General features: G+C 48.7%; 1 protein-coding gene across 9 annotated transcripts in view; it reads right to left on the bottom strand.

Annotated features, from left to right (window-relative positions):
* Positions 1–738, bottom strand: part of MAPK4 (mitogen-activated protein kinase 4) — a 148158-nt gene extending 147420 nt beyond the window's left edge. For 4 of the 9 annotated variants that reach the window (XM_055125351.1, XM_055125347.1, XM_055125354.1 and 1 more), the window contains exon 1: positions 369–505. The gene's annotated coding sequence lies outside the window, so the exon portion shown is untranslated. Of the gene's footprint in view, positions 1–368; positions 506–683 lie in introns of those variants that run through there. The other 5 variants (XM_055125349.1, XM_055125350.1, XM_055125353.1 and 2 more) reach the window with 4 other exon arrangements.
* Between the last annotated feature and the right edge of the window lie 24112 nt (positions 739–24850).

Genomic DNA, 24850 nt, shown 5'->3' with positions numbered 1-24850 from the left:
CGAGCCTCAACTCGTTGCACCTCGAACCGTCCCCGTCGGCCGGGGTCCCCTCCCGGCGCGGGATGAGGCTCGCGTCCTTCCCGGCGCGCACCGCCCCCCAACTCTCCCCAAGCCGGACCCCAGCCGCGACCTTCGCCCGCGACCCCGGGACCCCGCGAACCCCGGGGCGCCCCAAGGCGGGAGGCGGCGCGGCCCCCCATCCCCACCCCCCACCCCCCAGCTCGGAAAGTCGCTAGTTCGGGAAGGTGGTTGGGGTGCGGTGGGAAGGGGGGCGCGGGGAAGTCGGTAGCCCACCTAGCCCGCGGAACTCCGACCCGCGCGGGACCCCCCGGGGGGCGAGAGAGGGGGTGCCGGGGGGCGCCACTTACCCGCGGCAGAGCCCCCGGGCGCCACGGCCCGGGCGCGAGCGGCGCCTTTGTCTGCGGCCCCGGCGCCCGCGCGCTCGGCCAGGCCGGTCCCAGCCCCGCGCGCCGCCAGCTCCCGCGGCCGCCCGGTCCGCCCGCCGCGCCTCCCGCGCCCGCCCGGCCCCGCGGCTCCGCCCCGCGCCCGCCCCGCCCCCGCCCGCGCCCCCACCTGCTGCGGCCGCCGCTCCTCCCCGCCGCCGCCCCCGCCCCGGGGCGCCCCACCTGGGGTTGGGGGGCCCCCGGCGCCCGCTTTTTCCGAGTCCGGGTGGGGGAGCCTACCCGTGCCGCGCGGCCGCCAGCCCCCCGGAGCCCACCTGAAACGCCGCTCCGCACTCCCGCCTGGAGAGGAGGAGATCCTTCGGGCTCTGCACCCCTCCCGCCCACCCCACCACCCCCCTCGAGGTGGCGGGGTCCGCCGAAGCTTCCCCCCCCCCCGAAGCCGACTTCCCCCTCTCGAGGTCGGCGGGGGACGTGGGGGAGGACCCGGGCGCCCCCGAGGCGAGGGCGCGCGGGGCGCAGAGGCGCGGGTGCGAGCCGGCCCTGGGCGCGGAGTTTTGCCGCTGCCTTCCGGGAAACCCAAAGTGGTCGCCCCCCACTCGGGGAGTCGTTGGAGTGCAAGCACCGCAGGCCGCTGCCCCGGGCAGAGAAAGTGAGGCTAACCCAAATATTGTCTAATGAGGTCACCAGCGGCTTTAGCGGCCCGAGACCCTCCCTCTTTCCCCACCCCTCCCCCTCCCCCCTGAGTCCAGGGGCATTCAGAAATAAGAACCTGTCTTTGACATCTGGAGGTGGGGGGTGGGGGCGTCAGCTGTGTCTTTGGGGTTATTTCTGCTTCCTGTCGCACCTGTACCTGCCCGGCCAAGCAGGAGCCCAGGTACCGAACTGGCGCTCAATAAATATTGCACTAGAACCTGCGTGGGGAATCTCGGCGCTGCTCACGGTCCTGTGGGCAAGACCAAAAATTAAATCGTGAGCCCATGTTAAATGTACTAAGTGGTTAGAGGAGCGAAGACACTGTGAAGGGTGAAAAACGTGGCTGAGGTTATTCCGTAGGTACAATTGCTATTCATCATATGGATGTAGGTAACAGATTACGAGCGGCATGCTGCCAGCTGTTAGCTGGACCGTCCTTAACCAGAAAGAATAGGTAGGCATACGACAGAATTGTAAGACGCATGTGTCCATGTGGGGTAAGACGTCCTAATGTAGCCTCCCTTCCCCCCGAGAGAACATTGTACCATTTTGCTTCTTTTAATTTTCATTACCAAAAAGTATTATCAATTCAGTGGATATGCATAAAGATGAAGCAGTCTGTGTTGATCAGCTCCTTTTTTATAATGTTTTTTCTAGGAAGGAAAAATAAGAGGCCCGCTCATTATTTTTTAAAAAGAAAGAAAAAAGCCAGGAAGGTAAATGTCCCCACTAGGGCAATTGTCCGGTGGGTTCATCTGACTCAGGACTCAGGCTCGCCCTCCTGGGAGTTCCCGGGGAGTGTCTTAGCTCTGTGAAACTGCTTTGGGGAGCAATGTGCTTGCCCACGTGAGACAATTCATCTCTTGCATTTGGCAACTGGGAAAATGTAATTTTCTTCCCTTCTCCCCGTGATGAGCCTGAGTGAATGGCTCATGCATAGTGAATGGCCGGTCTCCAATGTGTGGGACAGGGTGTGAAATATGCATTTTAATATCTATTACTCCACAGTGCCAGCAGAAAGAATAGAATGGGGGGGAGAGAGGGGAATCTAACCCCCCCCCCCGCCCTCCGCCACGTGTTTCATGCTGTCCTTTGCGGGTGCTGGCAGGGTGCAGGTTACTCCTTCAGGTGACCGGGAAGGGGAGACTCTCAGAGAAACAGCTGGCCCAGGCAGGGCTAAGACAGGGGGAAACTACCGTGACCCCGCGGACTAGGAAGGGCACCGGGTCATTTCAGGACTTGTTCCATTCTGAGCACAAAATTCCATGAGCATTTCCCCTCTGCCTTCCTAGTCCAAAGCACCCTGGCGGTGGGTGAGGCCTGCCCAGGTCTATGGAAGTTGGCTTCGCAGGAAACGGTCCTGCCCGCTGGCAAAGGGTATCTGCATCGACATGATTAAACACCATTGCTGTAGACCAGCGGTCCCAGACTGAGCTGGCGCGTTGCTCCCTTTCCACACGTGGACCCTGGAACTCTCTCTTCTTGGAGATAATGAAGAGAAAATGTGTCCCGATTACACGGAGACTAGGACTACTCCTTCCTGACCATCCCAGCAGGAGCGCGGAATCACCCAGTTTAGAAAACTCCGCCATAAGTTGAACATGTGGGTGCACCCACCAAAAAAAGTACACATTGAAATAGAATCCCCCTGCCGCGGTCGTGGAAATCGGGCGGCTTTGAGAGGTGAAGAGAGCTGAGCTTGGCACCCTGGGGCACGGGACTGGTGTCCTGCCAAGACGGGCCACCTGAAAGCGGGGCACAAAATTCAGGACACAGGGGCAGGACTGGCCTTTAAGAGGACACAGGGGCAGGACTGGCCTTTAAGAACCAGTCCCCAAATCTGCCAGCACCTTGGTCCTGGCCCTTCTGTCTCCAGAATGAGAATTGAATGTCCACGGTAGTTTTACTGCAGGCGCTGAATGAACCAAGCACTGGGCTGGCCACATTGGAGTCTGTCTCGGGATAACCACCTCTGAGGGGTCTGGTGGAGAAGAGGCTGACGGAGCACTGTCTTCCCCTCCCACCCTCCGCAAGAGGGGCAGCCGGGGACAACGTCTTGGCTGGTGGCTTCTCGAGGGTAAGAAACCAAGTGAATCCTGACCCCTGGAGAGCGGAGACCCCACAGCAGGGGCAGAGACACAGCCTGGCTGGGCCCCTCTCTTCTCCCTCATCTCCCTCTTGAGCTGTTCCCACTTGCGAGAGGTCTGACTTATTGACCTGTTCTCTCCCTCTCTCTGTCTTTTGTCTGTATATATCTCATTTAATCTCTCCCCCACGTCTTCTTTCTCTCCATTTCTCCACCTCCCTCTCCCTCTCTCTGTCTCTTTTTCTGTCTCTGTCTCTCTGTTTCTGTCTCTGTCTGTCTCATCTCTGTCTCTGTCTCTCTCTGTCTCTCTCTCTCTCTCTCTCTCTATCTCTCTCTCCTCTCACCAATGAGAAACAGTGCCAACAAGGATGCACTCTTGACGCCTGCCCTGTGCTGTCTTCTGCCTGCCCTCCCTCCCTTCCTTCCTTCGCTGTAAAGTGGTCCCGGCCCCACCCACAGCCACCCTGGGCTATGCCCCACTCCCTCTCACTCACTCAAGGGCCTTCCCCTACAAAGGCTCTCCCCTCTCTTTGATCATTTGTTTTTCCTCACCACTGGGTCATAAGCAGCAGCCTTTTGATATGGTTTAATGTTTCCCATGTTTAAGAAACAAGACAAAACCTCTTTTGACTGCATTCCTCTCCAACTGCTCCCCACTCCCTCTCTCCTTTGCAGCAAACACCAGCAAAGCAAAACTTGCCTCAGCTCAGGGCCTCCCATCCCTCCTGTGCCATTCTCTCTCTCTCCCTCCCTCCCTTCCTCTTCCCCTCCTTCCCTCCCTCCCTCCTTCTCCCTCTCTCTCCCTCTCCCTCTCTCTCTCCCTCTCCTTCTCCCTCTCTCTCTCCTTCTCCTTCTCCCTCTCTCTCTCTCCCTCCCTCTCTTCCTCCCTCTCCCTCTACCTCTCTCTTTCTCTCTCTCCCTCCTTCTCTCCCTCCCTCCCTCTGTCTCCCTTCCTCCCTCTCTCTCTCCCTCCCTCTCTTCATCCCTCTCCCTCTCCCTCTCTTTCTCTCTCTCCCTCCCCCTCCCCTCCCCCTCCCCTCCCCCCCTCTTTCTCTCTCCCTCTCCACAGAAATAGCTATTGTCCAAATCATCAGTGACCTCTGTGCTTTAAAATCTAATGATTGGTTTTCAAACTTTCTCTTTCTTCAGCTCTTCACATTATTCCGGCACTCTTGGAAAACTTTTGTTCATTTGAATTCCTGGACATTTCTACTTCTCATTCAACCTGACTCGCCCCTAGGGGAGAACAAATACTTGCTGCTCAAAACAGCACAGCTACTAGCATCGACTGGAAAAGTACTCAGGTCCCTTCCATCCAATTCAGGAGCAGGACCGAGATGCTGGTTCCCAGCCCTCGTATTAACATCGCTCTAAAGGCTAGCGTGAAGCAGTAAGAGATGAAAGTGGAACAGACACAGATACTGAGGAGGACAGTTCCCCCACTGAGTGAGCTTCATTTATAGAAACTCTTGTTGCAGGTGGGGAGTAGGGGACGCAGCCTGCAGCAAACTCTGCTCAATCCACCTCGGCCACCCTGGGGAACGCGTGGCCTGGCTCAGGACTGAGAAGTCTGCTGCGCACCTACACAGCACAGATGCTCACGGCCCACCAGCCCCACGAGGCAGCTGTCACGCTGTGCCCAAAGCCCACTTGTTTTGCACAGCGTGGGAACGGGTCCCCACCACCCGGATTCTCGCTGTGGACACCTGTTGGAGTGAGGAATTACTCTCTGCAGGAAAGGAACGTCAGTCCTGACCTTGGCACGCGCGCGGTTCAGGACCGTTGTCATTCCTCACAGAAAAGATTCCCAGGAGGAAGCAATGTATCTAAATCATGAAAAGAAGTTTGGAAAGATGTGAGGGGGGGAGAGGGAGAGAGAGAGAGAGGGAGAGAGGGAGAGGGAGAGAGAGAGAGGGAGAGAGGGAGAGGGAGAGGGGGAGAGAGAGAGAGAGAGGGAGAGAGAGAGAACGAGAGAAAGAGAGAGAGAGAGAGAGAGAGAGAGAGAGAGAGAGAGGAAGAGAAAGAGAACATGGGATTCTCCAGAGTGGAAACCGCTTTTGGGAGAAGGTCATCTACAATTTCCCCAAATTGCCTTGGCCGGGGCTTCTCTGTTTACATCAAAGTTAATCTGGACCTTGTCAGAGGGAAAGCCTTGAACTCTTGATGGTCGCTCCATCTTTTTTTTTTTTTTTATTGAAATACAGTTACAAATTTGTCCATGATTGGGTTTCAGTCATATAATGTTCAACACCTGTCCTTTCACCAGTGTACATTTCCCACCACCAGTGGTCCCAGTTCCCCCCACTTCCCCCCCCCACCTCTATCATGAACTTTAACTTCTTTTCTTTTCTGAAGGTGAAGGTGTCCACCCCCCTCCTGAGTGGTTCCTCAGTTTCTGCATCTGGGTGGTTGTTCTCCACCCAGTTTCTCCACCTCCAAAGAGCTCAGGATTTGCATCTCAAAGGACTATGGTCTTCATGCAGCCGGGCTATGTCAGGACCGGGTAATTGTTTCTTCAGTTTTATTATTTCTCAAAAGCTACTTACCAGGGGCTCCCTCTCTATCTGCCTGCAGCATTCTAATTGCACAATTTAAAAACCTTTAGAATCTAGTTATTTTTTACTAAAATACCAGAATTAACAAGAGACTTGGCAAAGTAAATAGAGAAAGTATAAAGGGGATAAAAAGACTAAAACCTGGGTTTTTTTTTTTTTTTACTACAGAGGCCTTTTTTTTTCTTTTAATGCAGTCATGAGTCACTCGATGAGAGGGAAATGTTCTGAGAAAGGTGTCCTTGGCCAACTTTTAGTTGTGCAAATGTCATTTGTGACTATAATTAATTGTACAAGCCCTAGGCTGGATGGCACCGCTGATAAACGAGGTCTGTCATTGGATTGGTTGAAGTGTCATTACGTAAAATTATCAAGGAAAACAAAGTGCAATTCTCTAGTAAGACATTAACTTGTGTTTTGTTGTTGTTTAATCACTGTCCCTGCTTTCACTCACCCCATAGAATAGTGAGAACCAAGTATTAAAGAACCACACACACTAGTGAGAGCACAGCAGCTGGGGCATTTGCTCTGCACGCAGCTAATCCAGGCTCAGTCCTCAGCACCACATCATAGTCCCCCGAGCACTGCCAGAAGTGATTCTTGAGCACAGAGGCAGGAGTCACCCTTAAGCACTGCTTGAGTATGGCCCAAAAACCAAACAAAAAGGAACAAAGAGGAAGAGAAGGAAAGAGGAGAGGGGAAGGGGAGAAGAGGAGAGGGGAGAGGAGGGGAGAGGAGTAGAGGGGAGAGGAGGGGAGGGGAGAAAACACTTTTGCTTACACAGTCATTACCTTTCTGTGTAAGAAAGGTCTCACTGCTGACTGGCGTTCCTGGGAGGTGGGAGTGATGAAGGTTTTCACACACATGACCAAAGTGACGCTGGGTGTTGAACAGAAGAATGGCCAGGCGGAGGGAACTGTGTAAGGGAGGAAGAAAGGGTGGAAACATCTGAGCGGCCAGCAGAGGTGAAGGCACTGGCTTTCACGTGGTTGACCCCAGTTTGATCCCTGGCACCCCGTATGGTCCCCCAAGCCCTGCCAGGAGTGAGCTCTGAGCAACCGCCAAGTCTGGCCTAAAACCCCAAACAAAACAATAAACAGAAGTCAGCCATGAAATCAGTGTGGCAAACCTCACCAGCGACTTGGGAAACAATAAAAGAAGATAGGAGAGAAACTTGCAACATCCATTATAAGTGATAAGGACATTACTTAATTACATTTTAATTTCATACATATGTATATGTATATGTATACATATATGTACATCGTGCAAGAGAGAGACTGTGCATTTGCCACAGGTCACTCCATAAGCTGACTTTCTTCTTTCATATAAATTACTCGTTATGAAATTTGTTACGTCACCCATCTTGGCTCTGATGCTCGCATTCCGTGGAGGGGCGCTCACTCAGCTGGGGTGCTCACACCCCTTTGGGTGTGGTGCCCGCTGAGGGCTGCACACTGTTTAGTTTGGTGTGTACATGCACCTGTCCGTGAGTCAGAGCTCACGCTCTGGGCAGGCACCATGTCCTTCCGACAATAAAGCCACCTGCGCCACACTCGGCAGAGCGAGTGGCAGTGGGATCGAACTCACGACCTCATGACCTCACGTCTGCCAGGCACTGAGCCACTGAGTGGTCTCCTGGGTCCCATTCCGTGATTCTCTTCATTACAGGCCACACTCACAAATCAAGGACTCCCAGCCCTCATTCACACTCCTCTGCTCTGTGCAGGAACGGACTTACTGATACCTGGTTCCTCTGCCTTCACTTCTCCAAGTCGTCTTTATTCCTCTCCTGACCTCCTGTGGTCTGTTCCCACAGACAGTCGGCTCTCAGCAAGGCAGAGGACGTGCCCCTCCCGCTCCCCTCCCCACCCCCAGTTATGGTGCTTAACTTGAGCTTTCCTCTGCATCTAAGAGTGGCTTGTGGTCACAAAAGTGGCCTTTATTTAAGGCAGTTCACACCCGTAAGGCCATTGAGCCCATTGTCTGTGTCTCCTTGGGTGCTGATCGAGTTCATCACCCCAGAGTGGCCCATGAGCTTCGTCCTTCAATTTCAAAAGCCTTCATTCACTGTCACTGTCACTCCGTTGTTCATCGATTTGCTCGAGCGGGCACCAGTAACATCTCCATCATGAGACTTGTTGTTACTGTTTTTGGCATATCGAATACGCTACGGGTAGCTTGCCAGGCTCTGCCATGCGGGCGAGATACTCTCGGTAGCTTGCCAGGCTCTCTGAGAGGGTGGAAGGAATCGAACTCGGGTTGGCTGTATGCAAGGCAAACGCCCAACCGCTGAAGCCTTCATTATATACACATAATCGGTTTTGGTTCCCTGGCAAATGCCGTGCCATGCTTGTATGGTGCTTGGCATCCAGGAACCTAAAAGACAATTGATCTAATGTTTGCCCCAATCGATCAGTGCTTACTGCCCGCTCAGAACAGTGCTCCATATTCACACCGTGATGGTTATAATACACTAGACTAAAGACTGTAACTCTTTCTTTGTTTTCTGTTTCCTTTTGGCTCTCACCTGGTGGTGCTCAGGGGTTACTTCTGGCTCTGCACTCAGAAATGACTCCTGGCAGTGCTCTGGAGACCATTTGGAATGCCAGGGATCGAACCTGGGTCGGCCACGGCAGCCGCATGCAAGGCAAACGCCCTACCTGCTGCACTCTCTCTCTGGTCCCTTGTTTGTTTGTTATTTTGTTTGTTTGTTTTTTGAGGCCACACCTGTCAATGATCAGGGTTTACTCCTGGCTCTGCACTCAGGAATGACTCCTGGTGATGTTCAGGGGACCATATGGGATGCCGGGTATTGTACCCGGGTCAGCCACATGCAAGGCAAACACCCTACTTGCTGTACGATGGCTCCAGCGCCTGTAACTTTTCCATCTTGAATTCATTGTTCCTTTTCTAATTTACCCTCAAGTCACTATTATCGTGGCTCTAGCTTTTCTAAACATGGTTGTGGTTTTGTTTACGAAAGAAGGTCTCTCACCATCTCTATAAGCCCTCAGTAATTGTAAAAGAGGGTGTTTAGGAGCCAGAATGGTAGTACAAGTGGTTAGTGGCTTGCCTTTCAAGTGCTTCACCAGGCTTGGCCCTTGTCATCCCATATGGTCCCCTGAGCACCACCGGTAGTGATTTTTGAGTGAAGAGCCAAGAGTAAGCCCTGAGCATTGCCAGTCATGGCCTAAAAAACATACATACAAATAAATAAATAAATAAATATAAATTAAATTAAATAGGGTGTTTTTCTCCAACCCCCAACTCAAGGGACATTTAGGAAATACCCTTTTTTCCCAAAGAGCCGAGATCATTTTTTTGCTTCATTGGAAATAATCTCTGACTCTATGGAGAACATCATCGTAAACCATTTCAGTAAGAAGAGCCTCTGCTGGTTCCACACATCCAAGCCAGCCCCTGTTCTGGGCATCAGGAATCCCCTGGGTAATGGAGGATATTATGAGTAGTCCATCTTATGTGAGTAATTTTCATGGAGAAGGAAAACTGTGGCTGAGTAGATTAAGTACAAATGTGTTTTAAATTCTTTTAATATAAATAACACACACAGGCCCACAGTCTGTAGTGAAAGCATAATGAATTCCAGTGATTTGGCGAGGGCCATCAGTGACCTCTCAAAGGCCAGAACACACATTTTATTCAACTAACTCAATAATCTAACAACCCAAACTCTTTCAGGAAGTGCCATTGCTCTGGGAAAAGAATGTGCATTGACCTCCGTGTAGATACAGGACAGCTGACAGCCGGGACATATATTCACCAGGAAGAAAGTAAAGATCAGTGACTTTCAAAGCCATGTGTGCTGGGGGCCGGGTCACTGTTTCCTTTCGTTTGTGTTAGTGACACTGTGCTTGCTTGAATTCTCCATGAACGTGTAAATTACCCAAGTGTCATTTCCCAAGAGGCTTAGACAAGGACATCGTGTCAGAGACATTATGTGACAGACACAATGGCTGTGTCTTCCCAAGTTCTGATGATGACACCTCTTTCCCCAGAGAGTTGGGATTAGGGGGAAGGTTCCCGGGAGGTGTCTGAGTAAGGATGGCAGAGCCCTCAGAAATGGGATTCTCGCCCATTGAAAGAGACCCTGCACACGTCCATCACCCCTTCTGCCATGTGAGGACATCTTGGGATGACTGGCCTCTAGGAACCAGGCTGTCAGCCTCACCAGTCCCCAAGTCTGCCAGCACCTAGGTCTTTTTTTTTTTTTTGCTTTTTGGGTCACACTCGGCGATGCACAGGGGTTACTCCTGGCTCTGCACTCAGGAATTACTCCTGGCGGTGCTCAGGGGACCATATGGGATGCATGCAAGGCAAACACCCTACCCACTGTGCTATCACTCCAGCCCCCCAGCACCTAGGTCTTGGCCATCCCATCATCAGGACTCTGGGAGTAAGTGTTGCTTGGAAGCAGCCTAGTTCTGGGTGTTCTGCTCCAGCAACCCACAAGGGCTCACAGCAGATCAATTATTCTCAGGAAGGGCCAGAGTCCATAGTGAGGTCTCAAGGGACATCTTTCTATGTAGAATGACAAATGGACTATTTATAATGTTCTCATTAGGAATGTTCTGGTCTTGTTCCTTTTTCCCAGAGCACTGACGGAGTGCACCCAAACCCCGGGGAGTTCCTGAGTGATTGAGGTTATCTTTTATCATTCCCAATGTATGGGCCATATTTGAGCTTATTATAATAATTGGGATGACTCAGGTAGGGCCTTTAGATGGTGTCAGGATGGAACTAGTCATCTACGTGATTTTCAGCATTCCAACCTCAGCCTCACTGAAAGGTGAGAAATAGAGACTAAATTCCAGGAAACCTCATATGCGTCAAGGTTTGATGAGCATCTGGATTGAGCATGCATCCATAGAAGGACCAGTTCCGTGGGGAGAGAAACTGTCCTCAGGGACTCCTGAGACCTGACCCAGTGCACCCCCTCCTCAGCCTCCTTTCCAGTCTTTTTTCTTATAAACTGATGAGCACAAGTAAATGTTTCTCTGACTTTTCTGAACTTCTCTAGCAAATATATCAAATGCAAGGAGGGTGTGTTGATAACTTTCCATCTACAGCTGGTGGGTCCAAAGCACGTGGAATCCTAGACCTGTGGCCAGTGTCTAAAGGGTGCACTGAACTCTTAAGCTGTGGGGTGATTCTCACTCCAAGGAGGTCCTTTAGAGACAGGTGAAAAGTTGGCAGCTGTGACGCCATTTTAATGTGGACCAGGGCAGGGACAGAAGTTGAAGTGGGTTGTTGGGACAGGGACATTATGAGGAATGGAATGATCTGTCTCATTTGACATGCACCAAAGACCTTGAGCAGACTCAAACCAATGCCCAGGGCCAGACAGATAACCCAATGGGTAGGGCACTTGCCTTGCACATGCTCAACCCAGGTCTGATGCCCGGTGGTCCTTATGGTCCCCAGAGCCCACCAGGAATGAGCCCGGAGCACTGCCAGGTATGACCCTAAACCAAATAAATAAATAAATAAATAATGGAAACTATCATGCAAACAATTGTTTGAGAAATGATCTGAATCAGGAGTACTTTCAGCTAAAGGATTATGGGCCATAATTATGGACTTTCAGATAAAGAATAGTCAGACAAGTTTTCTTTTCATCCTATGTATAGAATCAGTTCCCAGTGATGTACAGCCAAATGCTTAGCTTGTTAAGACTAATAAACTCCCTTATGGTTTGGCCGTGGCCAACAGTGCCTGGGGCTACTCCCGCCTCTGTGCTCAGCAGGTGGGGGGCACTCTTGGCAGTTACCAGGGAACTGTATGTGGTGCGAGGGATCAAACTAGGGTCAGCCACATACATAGCAAACACCGTAACCCTGTATATCCACCAGGCCCCGATCAGCTCTTCTTTAGCCATTTCATCTTTCCTTCCCATAAAGCCTCTGACTTTGCCCCTCTGGTCAGTGGGGAGCAGTGGGTGAGGAAGAGAACATATTTTCTGTTTTCCACCTGAATGTGTGTATCTAAACTGCAGTGCTTCAATCTCAAATATACAGGAAACTTTTGCCTTTATTACCTCATGAATCTGGAGGTTGACAGTTAAAAATTATAGAACACCCAGCCAGTGACCCCTGGGAGTTGCTTGGTGATATTAGGAAAAACCCACAGTGGGCACATGAATTGTTATCCCTGTTTCCCAGTTTGATTTGTCTTCTGGAAGGAAATCTATTTGTGGTTATTATAGGTATGCCTGATTTATACCCTATTGATTATATGAAGGGATAGGGGCACTCTGCGATATTAAAAACCAGATGAAGCTATAAAACATTCTTCCGAGCTTTGGTCCATCTGTCTGGGTGGATAATTATTCTTCATATTTGATACAATAAGAACACTGCGAGGCGATTCTGACCAGGAGGAGGAGAGCCCCTGGCTACTATTGGCAGATGTGGCTGAAAATAACAGATTTCCACTTAGCCTTTTTTTTAGCCCAGCTTTCCCCCGACTCCAGGGGGTACTGTGCGACAGAGGGGGCGGGGGAAATCCTGTTCCTATTGAGACAGACACAGTCTGTGACGGGTAAAGCTGGTGCCAGAGCCACACTGGACATTCAGTGGCAAAGGGTCTGGGCTTTGGTGCTGCTTTCTTGAGTCAGCAAAGTGAGGGGCAGGCAGAAAACACAGTCGCCGCAGTCCCATCTACTAAGAGCCTGAACTGAGCATCCGCACTGCAGTCTTTGGCTGTGACACTGGCTGAGGGTCTGTCAGTTTGTCTGTCTGTAAAACGGGTCTGCTCACCAGATTCCCTGGACTCTGTCTCCAGGCCTGTCTGCCCTTGGCTCTGCTCAGCACTGCTTGTTTGTGCCAGGACTCACCTGCCCCTGGGATACAGGAGCATCTGTGAGCAGGCAGCCTGGTATGCCACAAGCAGGCAAGTAAAACACCGATCAAAACTTTCACGCGTGGCTTCCGTGAGCCAGCAGATACATTATTTTCATCTTCTGCACTAGACAGTCCTGGGGTGCGACCACTGAGTGTCACACGGTCATGCAGAAGGTGGCTTACCAGAAAATAGTCAAGGGCTTTTCCTCTGGGTCTCCTGGGTCCCGGGCTGCTGTTTTTATCGCCTTTACTCCTTGCCCCGACCCCTCAGATGAAGAGACATAGAAAGAAGCATGTACCCTGGTATCCGCCTGGAGATCCCAGACTAAGGAACTAGATAAGGTGCCCAGCCCCACCCCACCCACCCACCCCTGCCCAGTGATGCCTGCCGATGGAGAAAAAAGGGCTGGTAGGTTCTTCTGGTTTGGGATCCAACAAATGCACCAACACAAAACTCACTGGAAATCTCTTGGTCCATGTAATGCAGGAACAAGTTGGGGAGCTGTCCTTCTGCCAGAGAGAAAGTGGGGTTCAGATGGAGAGTTCTGGATGCCCCACCCCACCGTGAGCACAGCTGCCTGAGGAATCTGAAGAGGAAGCCCAGGCCGAGCTGGACTCCAGCAGAAGAGGCAGGGTTTGGGGTCTTCGTGGCAATGTAGCAGTGGGGGAAGGGGACTGTATTTGTGGGTGAGGTTCCCAGGAAGCGGACAGAGAATCAGGAACGAATCAAAAAATGATACACCGCAGCTCTTCTATCTCCCACTCTCTTCTTCCTAGGAAGACAACACTGACTTGTTCAGATCATGGGTTGAGTTCTCTTGATCTCAGGAATTCCCTTTCCCAGACCTTCAGAGGATGACTCGTGATTGAGGCAAAGGCCAATATGTGATCCAGTTCTTGCTAACAAGGCAGAGCAAGAAGCTGGCTAAAGAGAACTGCCTTCCTGAATTAAAAGATTGCACGGAGACAGAGTTGGCTTTGTTCATCCCATCTAAGACATAGATGCAGTGCCCGGTGCCCCAGCAGCCACATTGTGATCTTGTGGGAGCAAGCAGGAAAGGAAGGCTGAGAGAATCCCAGGGATAACTGAGCCCATCAGCAATGAGCTATTGAACCAATTTCAGCAGCTGTACAAGATACGTGAGTCCTTATTCATTTCAGTAACTATTGGTAGGGTTTTTTGTTTCCTATAGAAATAAATCATTCCTGAGCCTCAGCAGAGGGGTGAAGATAAATATTCAGAAGTCAGTGAAATAGCATTTGAACTCGGAAGTGGTGGACAGAAGCAATGATACAATGGTGAAGAAAGGAAAATGAGACTGGAGAACAGATCCGGAGTGGTGCAGTGGGAGGGGGGCGGTTCAAAGAATTAGTCATGGTGAGGTTGGTGAAAACCATTTTAGAGAGGCTTATTCAAGTGGGCCAAGAGGAGAAGTGGAAAGAGACATCCAACATAGAGCTTTTCTCTGTCTGTCTGCATCAAGAGCATTCTGATTTTGCTGTGCTGTAGTCCAGATTGTTCTCTTCAAGACATCTATCTAAGGGAAGTAATTAGAGATCCTGACAAAGATTTAGGCACAAGGATGATAACTGCAGCTTTATCTATCATAGAGAAATTTTGAACGATGTAAAGATCAAACAATAGGGAAATTGTTCAACAAATAATGCTACGCCTTCATGATGGAATATTGTCCCAGCCAATCAGCACACATGAGATTTTGGAGGAATTATTTTAACAACATAGGGTATTATTCATAACGGAGTACGTGAAAAGCAAGCTATGAAAGCTATGGTTATAAAGTTGGTACTTTAAAGATATTATTTATTGGAAAAGAGAAAAGCAGAAAAGGAAATGTATAAAGACCTTTCAAGTTTTTTTTTATTCTCCTCTAGGTCTCAAAATCAACATGCATTTTTTTTATAATCCAGAAACTTTAGTTTTAAAGAACAATGAAATTTGTTATGAAGGAAAAGAATCTTGACTAGGAGCTAGGCAATAAAATGACATAGACCTGAAGAACTAGGAGGGGGTTTACTTTCTAGAAACAGGTGTGCTTGACAGTCCGGCTTAATCCTTTAAGTAGGCTGCAAGAATCCTGGAGGCAATTCTGATGTTTACTCACTACTAACTTTGCTCAGTTCATCTCCTTCCTGAAGCTCCAGTTTTATGTCTTTAAAGAAGAGGCATGCTAAATAATTTAGCCCAAAGGAAAATGTCAAGATTCCACTCCCCCAAAAGTGTCCCCATTGGAGCTCAAAGCTTCTTTGGCCAAAAACATGGACCAAAATGTCAATCTCAGACCAATCAATCTCTTTCTGTGGACAGAAAACAAAACAAAAAAAAGCAGACAAAAAACAAATCCCATCCCCCGCAGCACAGCATGGGGTACCTGACCATGAGGAGAGACAAAGCTCTCATTAAGGGGACCCAGGAGCCTCCTCTGGCTCTGTCATGGTGCCTGGTGACAGCCTGGCCAGGGAGGAAGCCGTCTCCAGGAGAGGCAGCTCAGCGCACTCCAGAGTAGCCAGTGCTCCCTGCCCACCTGCCCGTCCCAGATTTTTAAGACCACGGATTAGGTTATTGGGACTTTAGGTGGGTAAGACTCAAAACAAGTGTCAGAAGGTGTTTCTCTCTGGATAGATAGACTTTATTCTAGAACATTCTCTGGTTTTCCAGAAGAACCTATGAGGAAACTCAGCAACCTGGTTTTTTACTTAGTTTTGTGTTATCCCAGGACCTTACCAAGGGTAGCTGCTTAATAAAATTTTTTGGAGGACTGGAAATAAAAAAAAATAAAACCTGTTCTTTCTGAAGGAGAAGATCATACCAGAGGCAACATAGGGACGGTGGTGAAGGATGGTGACGGTGGTGGCTTAAGTAAATTTTGTACATTGATACCATAAATTTCAACATTGTAACTACCTAAACCATAATAGACTAACGTAGCTATTAAGTTGCCAGCTGTCCTGTACTTAAATCTGGTTCTTCTACAGGTGCATATGACCTTGCCGTGCGTGGGAAGTCCCCTCCCCCACTTCCTCCCACACCATATCTTCCCTGGGATTCCATGTGGTTAGAAGAGTAAAATGATGTGGAATATAAAATAACATAATATGAGACAAACACCCAAGGACAGTAGACACAAGCGCCAGGAATATTGCTCCATAGTTGGAAGCCTGTTTCATGAGCCAGGGGAGAAGGCAGCTGGAATAGAGAAGGGATCACTAAGTCAATGATGGTCGGAGGGAATCATTCAGGATAAGAGATGTGTGCTGAAAGTAGATAAAGGACCAAAAGTGATGGCATCTCATCTGTATTGCATACCATAATGACCAAAAGTAGAGAGGGAGTATGGGGGAAATTGTCTGCCATGAAGGCAGGGGAAGGGAGGGAGGGGGGTATAGTGGGGAGATTGGTGGTGGAGAATGTTCACTGGTGGAAGGATGGGTGTTTGATCATTGTATAATTGAAATTCAAACATGAAAGCTTGTAACTGTATCTCATGGTGATTTAATAATATTTTTTTTAAAAAAGAGCCAAATGAGAGAATTACCATGCAAACACAGTAAAAATAAGAACTATGGGACTCAAAGCCACTGTGCTGGTTACTTAATGAGAAAATCAAAGTCTAATATGACTGACTTTTCCTGTTTTACTTTTCTTTATACATACACACACACACACATATATGTATATATGTATATATACATATATAGTTGTTGTTCTTGTTTTAGGCCACACCCAGGAGTGCTCAGGCCTTAGTCCTGGCTCTGTGCCCAAGGATCACTTCTGGCAAAGCTCAGGGGACCATATTGGATCCCAGGGATCCAGCCCGAGTCAGCCACAGACAAGGCAAGTGTCCTCACACTTACTATCTCTCTGACCCCAGCATTTTACTTGACTTTAAACAAATGGTGAAATGCTCAAGCACAGAACTGATCCTGGAACTGAAAACCTAGAATTTTTTCAATTTATTCCACAAATGACTTGTCCCAAGACTACCATTCTAAGGGAGAGCTCTTATCTGGCCCCCAAATCCCTGCAACAGGTCTAAAGGAAGAGTAAAAAATGGTCTGTGAACAAAGGGAAGAGAGAGGTTTGTTGAGGCCTTATCAAAGAGCTTGTTGAGGGGCAAAATGGATGGATGAAACTTTCGCGTTCTCTGAACTAGTCAAGTATTGAGCAGGAGTGACTCGATGATCCATTCATTAGGTATTTACTGGACCCTTACTGTGTACATAGTAAATTCCACAAATGGTGATTTATTATTTGTGCCTTTTGCCCTGAAAGCACTTACCAGCCAGTAGGGAAGAGAATTTCAATCATTCGTACAAACAAGGTCACAGGCGGTAGGGGACAAGTCACAGAAGAGAATCTAACACAAGTGCTAAAAGTTGAAATATGACGTGGTGCTTGAGGTCAGGGGGAGCTTTTGCTCAGGAATTAGAAGTTGACCTTGAACTTGAAGAACATACAGAAATCGGCTCAAAGAAAAGAACCACAGCACAAGAGTGGGGGAAGAAAGAGCATGAGCAAGGACAAGCAGGCAGGAAGGAATATGGTGCATGAGACCAGCCAAGGAGTCACCTCTCTCGAGCAATGATTTGGGGAAGGCAACAGTGAAAGTGTTAGAGAAATTACTTCTGTCTGATTGCATTCTGGAGAAGGTTTGAAGTGCCCCAGTGGTGCTTTTTTTTTGGCGGGGAGGGGCGCTTTAGTGGGGAAGCACCAGAATAAAGTATTGAGGGAAATACCCGCATAGTCCCTCTTGTAAACTCAGCATGTTGGGGAAAATAATTACAAGTTTCAAAGTAAACTGGAACAAATTGTCAACTTATTTCCCTCAAAGTCTTGTTTCTCCACTTCCAGTGCTCAGGAAGTGGCCTTGCAGGCTGGAGCACTATTCCATTAGATCTCGTGAACTTTTCCTCTTCCAGGTGAGGAAGGTCAGGGAGCCTCTGTTTACCTGGGCTCGTTTGGGTGGGAACAGAGATGATTGAGGGATCCTTTATCATCCCTCTGGCCCAGAGGAGACCCTCAGCTGGTTCTGTTGAGCCCCATACAAGTAGAGGCGTCACTGCACCCTACACTACCTTCATCTTGGCCACTCATTGCAGGTGGGGTGGAAGGTGGTGATAGTGTGAGCTGCTGGGTACTCAGTTTCCCTAGGACCCCTGAGCAGTTAATGCCGAGACATTGTTTCTCAAGGGTTGGTCCAACTCCTGCTGGGAAGAAAAGGTTGTGGGAAAGGTTACGTCCATGTTGCTGAGGGAAGGTAGTGTTACAAGTCAAAGGGAGAGAATATGGTGGTATCTGCCAAAGTTACGTGAGTCTGTATGCTTTCCCCAAGTGATTCCATAACCCCATATCTATAGGAAATGGTGTTCATCATTGCAGCCTAGTTTAAAACAGCAAAGAGTTGACAACAACCCTGGTCCAACTGAAGCACATCTACGCAAGGGAGAAGAATGTAACTTTGAGAGGAATGAGGGCCAGAGAGAGAATTCAGGAGTTAAGACACCTGCCTTGCATACAGCAGCCTCATTTGATCCCCAGTACCACATATCACAGTACCACATATGGCACCCTGAGAACCACCGGGTGTGTTAATTTGAAGACACCACTGGGTATATGTTTGCCTTGCGTGCTGTGACCTAGTTCAATCCCTGACATCCATATGGTCCCCTGAGCTTGGCGAGAAGAAAAAAGAGGAGGAGAAGGGAAGGAGGAAGAGGAGAAGGAAGAGGAGGAGGAGATATTCTAAGTGATGTACAAAGTCACCTCCACTAAAATGCCCAGGACCCTCTAGCGCTGGCTCTAAGGCATTTTTCATTCATCACATATGATTGCGTAGACAGAGAATCCTAAACCTGTGGGAAAGAGTATGAGTTAATTAACCAAGTTGCGGAATGCAAAATGAATATGAAAACTTACTTGGATTTCTATATAACAGCAACAAACAATTGGAGGCTAAAATCTCCCATTCACAATGTTATCAAAAAGCCTAAACTGATCAGGAATAAGCTTAGCCAATATGTGCATGACGAAACACTACTAAATCAACGAGGAGATGTTGCCAGCTTTATTGGTTGGCAAATTCCGTGTTACTGAGATGTCCATTCTCAAACCTGTGGGTAGCACCGAGCATCAGATACCTGAGTGAAAGTTTTTCTTATTTTATCCACCTGAGCTTTTCTTTTATTTCTTTTTTGTGGGGGGGGGATGGTTTTTAGGCCACACCTGGCAATGCTCGGGTTACTCTTGGTTCTGCACTCAGAATTACTCCTAGTGGTTCTCTGGGGACCGTATGGGCTGCCAGAAACGGAACATGGTTTGGCTGCATCCAAGGCAAGTGCCATATCCACTATAACAACTGTACTATCTCTCTAGCCCCATCTTTTAGCTGTGAAATTTTGAGGCTTCAGAGGACAAATGTGAGGGAAGGAGGAACACTTGGTGACTTGTGGGATCACACTCAGGGTCTCATACATGCAAGGCAAGTGCTCTACTGAGCCACGCCCCTTGTCCTGAGGAAAACTCTTGGAAACAAAGAACCACCCCTACCCCTTGACAGCTGCGGCAGTTATCTGCCAGCTGTGGGCCTGACCTTCATCCAGGAGACCTTTCTTAGCAGGTTCAGACTGTCACACAAAGAATCTGATTAATTTTTTTACAACTGTCACTGTCACTATCATCCCTTGTGATATACTGTTGCTCATCAGTTTGCTCGAGCGGGCACCAGTAACGTCTCCATTGTGAGAATTGTTGTTACTGTTTTTGGCATATCGGATACACCACGGGTAGCTTGCCAGGCTCTGCCATGCGGGCGAGATACTCTCGGTAGCTTGCTGGGCTCTCCAAAAGGGGGGAAGGAATCAAACCCAGGTCAGCCTCGTACAAGGCAAATGCCCTATGTGCTGTGCTATCTCTCCAGCCCCAGGTTTTACATCTTCTAAAAATGCAACCTGTCCCAATCACAACCCGGATTTCTTCCACACTTGCCTCCCTCTATCACCTGACCTCAACAAAGGACATTTCTACACCATTTGGACAGCTCCTTCACAGCCTTATCCCACAAGTGCCCACGTCTGGGTATGTAAGCTCCCAAATTGCTTTCAAACCAATTTACCTCTCCCACACCACCCCTAAGCCCTCCTTCCACTTACTGCCATCCCTTGAGTGCTCTGTTATCACACACTCCCCCCGGCCTCACCACATGCACTGTTGACCCTTTGCAGGCTATTTTCCACACTCTTAGCATTTGCATTTTCAGAACACAAATCTAATTATTTCACTCCCCCGCTTAAGCCTTTAATTGGCTTCTCATTACTCTTTGCATAAAATCCTCCAGCGTTGGAATCATCGTGTGCGACCTGGCTCCTGCCTACCCACCTCTCCAGCTTCCCTGCTGAATGAAGGCGAAAAGCCTCTCTGCTTTATCTACCTCAGGGCAGTCATAAGCATGCTTTTATTTTCTAGAACATTCTCTGCCTCACCCACCTTTATTCATTTTTAGCACTTAGATGAAATATCTCTTCTTTTTTTTTTTTTTTTTTTTTTTTGCTTTTTGGGTCATACCCAGCAGTGCACAGGGGTCACTCCTGGCTCATGCACTCAGGAATCACCCCTGGCGGTGCTCAGAGGACCATATGGGATGCTGGGATTTGAACTCGGGTTGGCTGCGTGCAAGGCAAAAGCCCTACCCACTGTGCTATCACTCCAGCCCCGAAATATCTCTTCTTAAAGGAAGTCCTCCTGGCCCTCCGAGGCTTGGGTCGCCTCCCTGCAGGAACTAAGTGTCCAGAGATCTTTTTCTCTGTATCTTACTGTTACCCTTGCTATGACCAATTCCCTGGTTTCTGACTGTCATGATAAGACTGAGGTCGCAGGCCCCATGTTGTTAATACAGTACCCCCTCCACCAATCACAGCGCCCTGTGTATAGTGGGGCTGGGTGGGGGCATGGTACTAAGGAACATGGTTGTGTCTCAGTCAGTTGACCCCTTAGTAAGAATAAGGTGACAACCTGGCAGAAAAAGAATGCAGCCTATGTCTGTCCGTAGCCCTGTGTCCCTTACAGAAGGAGTGGGGTGGGACAGTGGGAGCAGAGGAGTCCCCTGGGGTCCTCCTGAGCACAGGCAGGGTGTCAGAACAGCCTATCCTTGCTCACAGCCTCTCATGGCACACGCTACATTCCCAAGGAGCAGGACTGAGGGAGAGGATTGTTCGTTCTTTTCTGTGTAAACACAAACGAGGCAGCAGCGCTCTATCTCTCCCACAGCCCAACTTCAGCAGTCTCCAGCCACTTCCCCCACCCCAGGGAGTCAATGGCGATGGGCAGGCAAAGGAAGGAACGAGGGCCAGGCTGGTTGGTCTCAGTTGCAGTTTATTCCATTCCCATCTCCATTCTCCTCTGATTCTCCTCCTGCTTCTCCCTCCCCCATGCTACTTCATTCTTCTTCTCCATCTACCATCAATCTCCTTCAGCTTCTCTCATTCTCCTCCTCCTTCTGGCTCTCGATCTGGAACCCCCATCCTATTCTTACAGCCTAGTTAAATCCCCAAGCATGAGGGGTTGGGGCTTACACATAGGCGTGGTCATAATCAATAGGGGTAAAGTTCTTTCCCTCAGGGGATTCTTCTTCTAAAACAGATTCTCTTTCAGCAGGATGACCCACCCAAGAGCGAAATCCCATGGGTGTGTTTCTCCTCTCCTTGTCCAACTAACATATAATTATTCATGATATTTATCGTTTTGTATGGACACAATAAGAGACACATTAAGCTTATAGAATTGCTCTCCTGGGGTCATCTCGATCTCAGACTACAGTGCTCAGGCCAGATTAGTCCTTCCTATCCCTAGCAGGGTCCTAGTCTCATCGTTACTTTTGGATCATGACAGCATTTGTCCATGATCAAACTCTTAACTTATAGTTAAGAATCGTGGCGCTTTGGCGTGGCCCATATTGATGACAGGGTAGCTCACAGCTTGCCCTGGGTCCTTTCAGTTCCTTCCCGGGTCCCTGATTTTGGGGTGCTAGGAACTAAGGGCAACCGAGGCTTAAGTCAAGAAAGCAGATGCCCAGGAGGGAATAATATTTGAAGCCAATTAAATCCCAAGTTACAAAAGCATAATATTAACTGTCTTCCTTTGTCCATACAAAAAGGACATTGCTTTAAACTAAACTATTCAAAAGACATGAGGAGAGAAGAAAGGCAATATTTCACTCATACATATAAAATCATAGATTTCTGAGGAATCTGACCTTACAAGTTAACAGAGTATGATTAGGGGAAAAGGTGATAGACCGGTTGGGGAAGAGAGCATAGCGAGGAGTTTACAGATAAACGCAGTGGAATGGAAGTGCCTCAGGAGCACTGTGATAAACCTAAGTTTCCTGTGGCAAGGGAAACAGGACATACCAATGTTGTCCTAGAATGTTTAGAGCTACATTCCAATAAACAGAGTAATGGAAGTGCTTCAGGAGCACTGTGATGGGTATTACCAGATAAACCTAAATTCTTTGTGGCAAGGGAGAAAGGACAAACCAATGATATTCTACACTTTTCAACCGGACATTCCAGACTGTTCACTGTGTTCAGGCTTTTCCCCCTAGATTGTCAGGTGCCACAAGTGGCCACTCCTATGAGGGGCAGAGAGGCATCTGGTTCTGAAATCCTACCCGTTTCTCTCTGACCTCCTTTCCCACAGCTTTGGAATCTTTATTATAGTTCTTCCTTCCTATAACCAGCCCCTTACCTTGTTCCCATCTGTTCTCAGTCCACACTATGAACACCTAAAAGCACCCATGCAGTGACCCCTGATTTCCAGGAATATGCCCTGCATGCATGAGACCAGGCTTCAAGCACCCTCCCCCCAAAAGTCACAGACCACCAACTAGTGCTGGCGCTCTAGAGCCCTTCCTCATACTCTGGCTTCAGCCTGCTCTGCCCCCAAACTGTCACTGCTAAACATAATGGTCCTGACACCAAGCTCTTATTTGTCTATATTTCCCAAAGGGAAACGTTTAATTAAATTCAATAGTAGTGATCAACCGAAGGCCCTGTACCTCAGTCTGGAAAATCAGCTGCACATCTATAACCCAAGAATCCTGTGGTTTGGCGAGAGTGGCCCTTCAAAGCTCTTACTTGTTCATACAGCATGTCTCATCTCAAAGGATCCACAAAGCAAGAGCTACTGGAGGTACTGAGGGTAGCAAGCTCCAAGTTTTATCACCACTACTCCCCTTTTGCTTGTTTTATTTGTGTGGTTTGGGGGTTATTTTTTTTAGTTTTTTTAATTTTATTTATTTTTTTAATTGAATCTCAGTGACATACAGTTACAAAGCTATTCGTGACTGGGCTTCAGTCATACAAAGTTCCAACACCCATCCTTCCACCAGTGCACATTTCCCACCACCAATGTCCCAGTTCCCCTCCCTCTGCTCCCGCTTCCATAGGAATCTCTTCTCTAAGACAAGGCAAGCATATCTCTGTCTTATCCATTTGTTAGCCAAAGAATAGAAGTTAAATAGCCTAGAAAGTGCCCCCACAGAGCAACAGGCAGAGATTGCTCCAGACAAGACCCTGTTGGCAGCCTTCCCACGTGTTTCAAAGTCCTTCCACCCATCAAGTCTGACTCCACTCTGCACAGTCCACGAGATGAGTCAAGCAGGTGTCTCCAAGCAACTGATGGGGGTCAAGAAGGGATCAAATAGATGAAAGGAGGCAAGGGATCCCTGGCTCTTCAGTGCCAGAGGGAGGCCCAGGAGTCGAGGGACAGGTCCAGTTCGCTGTGGCGGACATGACGTCGGAGTACACAGCTTGCACTTTTCAAAGTTCAGAATTAGATCATCTTAGGAAAACAAGTTCCTCGTGTTTGTTTGGTTCAGCAACTGTTAACCATTAACTGTTAATAACAATTAACTATTTCAAAGGATTCGAGTGTATAAAGCTACTCGCAAGGTGGAGGTAGGGACCTGGGGTTGTGGAGGAAGAAGCAGAAAGGAAAATGATCTCAGCGCCGAAGGCCATCCCCTAAATCCGGAGCTGGGACCTCAACTCCTGGGAAGATGAGTTAGAAAGGAATAGAATCCACCAGTGTGGGAGGGGTCAGAACTGGGGACACACAAAAATACAGACACTGAGGGTCTACCCTGGTTGAGTTCTTTACAAGTTCAGAGGACAGTACCTGAGAGTTTTGTTGTTGTTTTCAAAGGAAGCATAAACAGTCTCAGTATTTCACACACTGGTGAGAAGGTGGGTTGTAAGATAACATTGGGTTTGTCCTTTCAGCCTTGCCGCAGGGAACTTAGTTTATCCTTTCTATATGGACACAGGAAGACAGTTAATATTATGCTTTGTAACTTGGGAGCTGATTGACTCCAATAATATTTACTCCTGGGCATCTGCTTTCCCAACTCAGTTGCCCTTAGTTCCTAGAACCCCAAAAGCAAGGATGACGAGGGATGGAATTGACCCAGGGCAAGCTGTGAGCTACCCTGGCATCGAAATGGGCCAGGCCAAAGCACCACAATACTATAAGTTCAGAACATGGTCATAGACAAATGCTGTCATGATCCAAAAGTAACGACGAGACTAGGACCCTGCTGGGGTTAGGAAGACTAACCTGACCTGAGGACTGTGGTCTGGAGTATATAGTGAGATGTCCTCAAAAAAAACAAACTTTAAGTTTGATATATATCTTACTGTGCTCATACTGAATGACGTTGCTAGAAATATTAGAAGTAAATTTACTATAACTGTTGAAGTGGATTACTAGCTGCAGAAAGAAGAAAGCAACACACCCTGGATGAGATCCCACCCTTACGCAGATCTCCTAGTAATCTGGAGTAATCTCCTTAGATGAGATTTTGTTAATCTCCTGGAGGAGTAGTCTTACCCCTCTTTGTTGATTTGTTAATGTTCAACCCACCTTTGTGTCACCACCCTATGTGATTGCTATATAAACTAAGACTGTAAGAGAAACAGAGAGAAGACATACAAGCAGAGAGAAGACACAGAAGCAGGGAGAAGACACAGAAGAAGGGAGAAGACACAGAGGCAAAACACAGAGCAAAAGAGATCATCGGAGCCAGAAGCCTGGGAAAGAAAGAGCACAAAGCGAGTGAGAATCAGAGTCAGAGTCAGAGTCAGAAGTGAGAGCGAGTGGGGCTCCAGAGACTGAAGCAGAAGGGCTCCAGAGAGAGAGATTGGAAGAAGAGAGATCGGAAGAGACCAGAGGAGAGACTA

The sequence above is a fragment of the Sorex araneus genome, chromosome 2, assembly GCF_027595985.1.
Source record: "Sorex araneus isolate mSorAra2 chromosome 2, mSorAra2.pri, whole genome shotgun sequence".
In the NCBI taxonomy this organism is placed as follows: Eukaryota; Metazoa; Chordata; class Mammalia; order Eulipotyphla; family Soricidae; genus Sorex; species Sorex araneus.
This window is presented reverse-complemented; position numbering and strand designations above follow the sequence as displayed.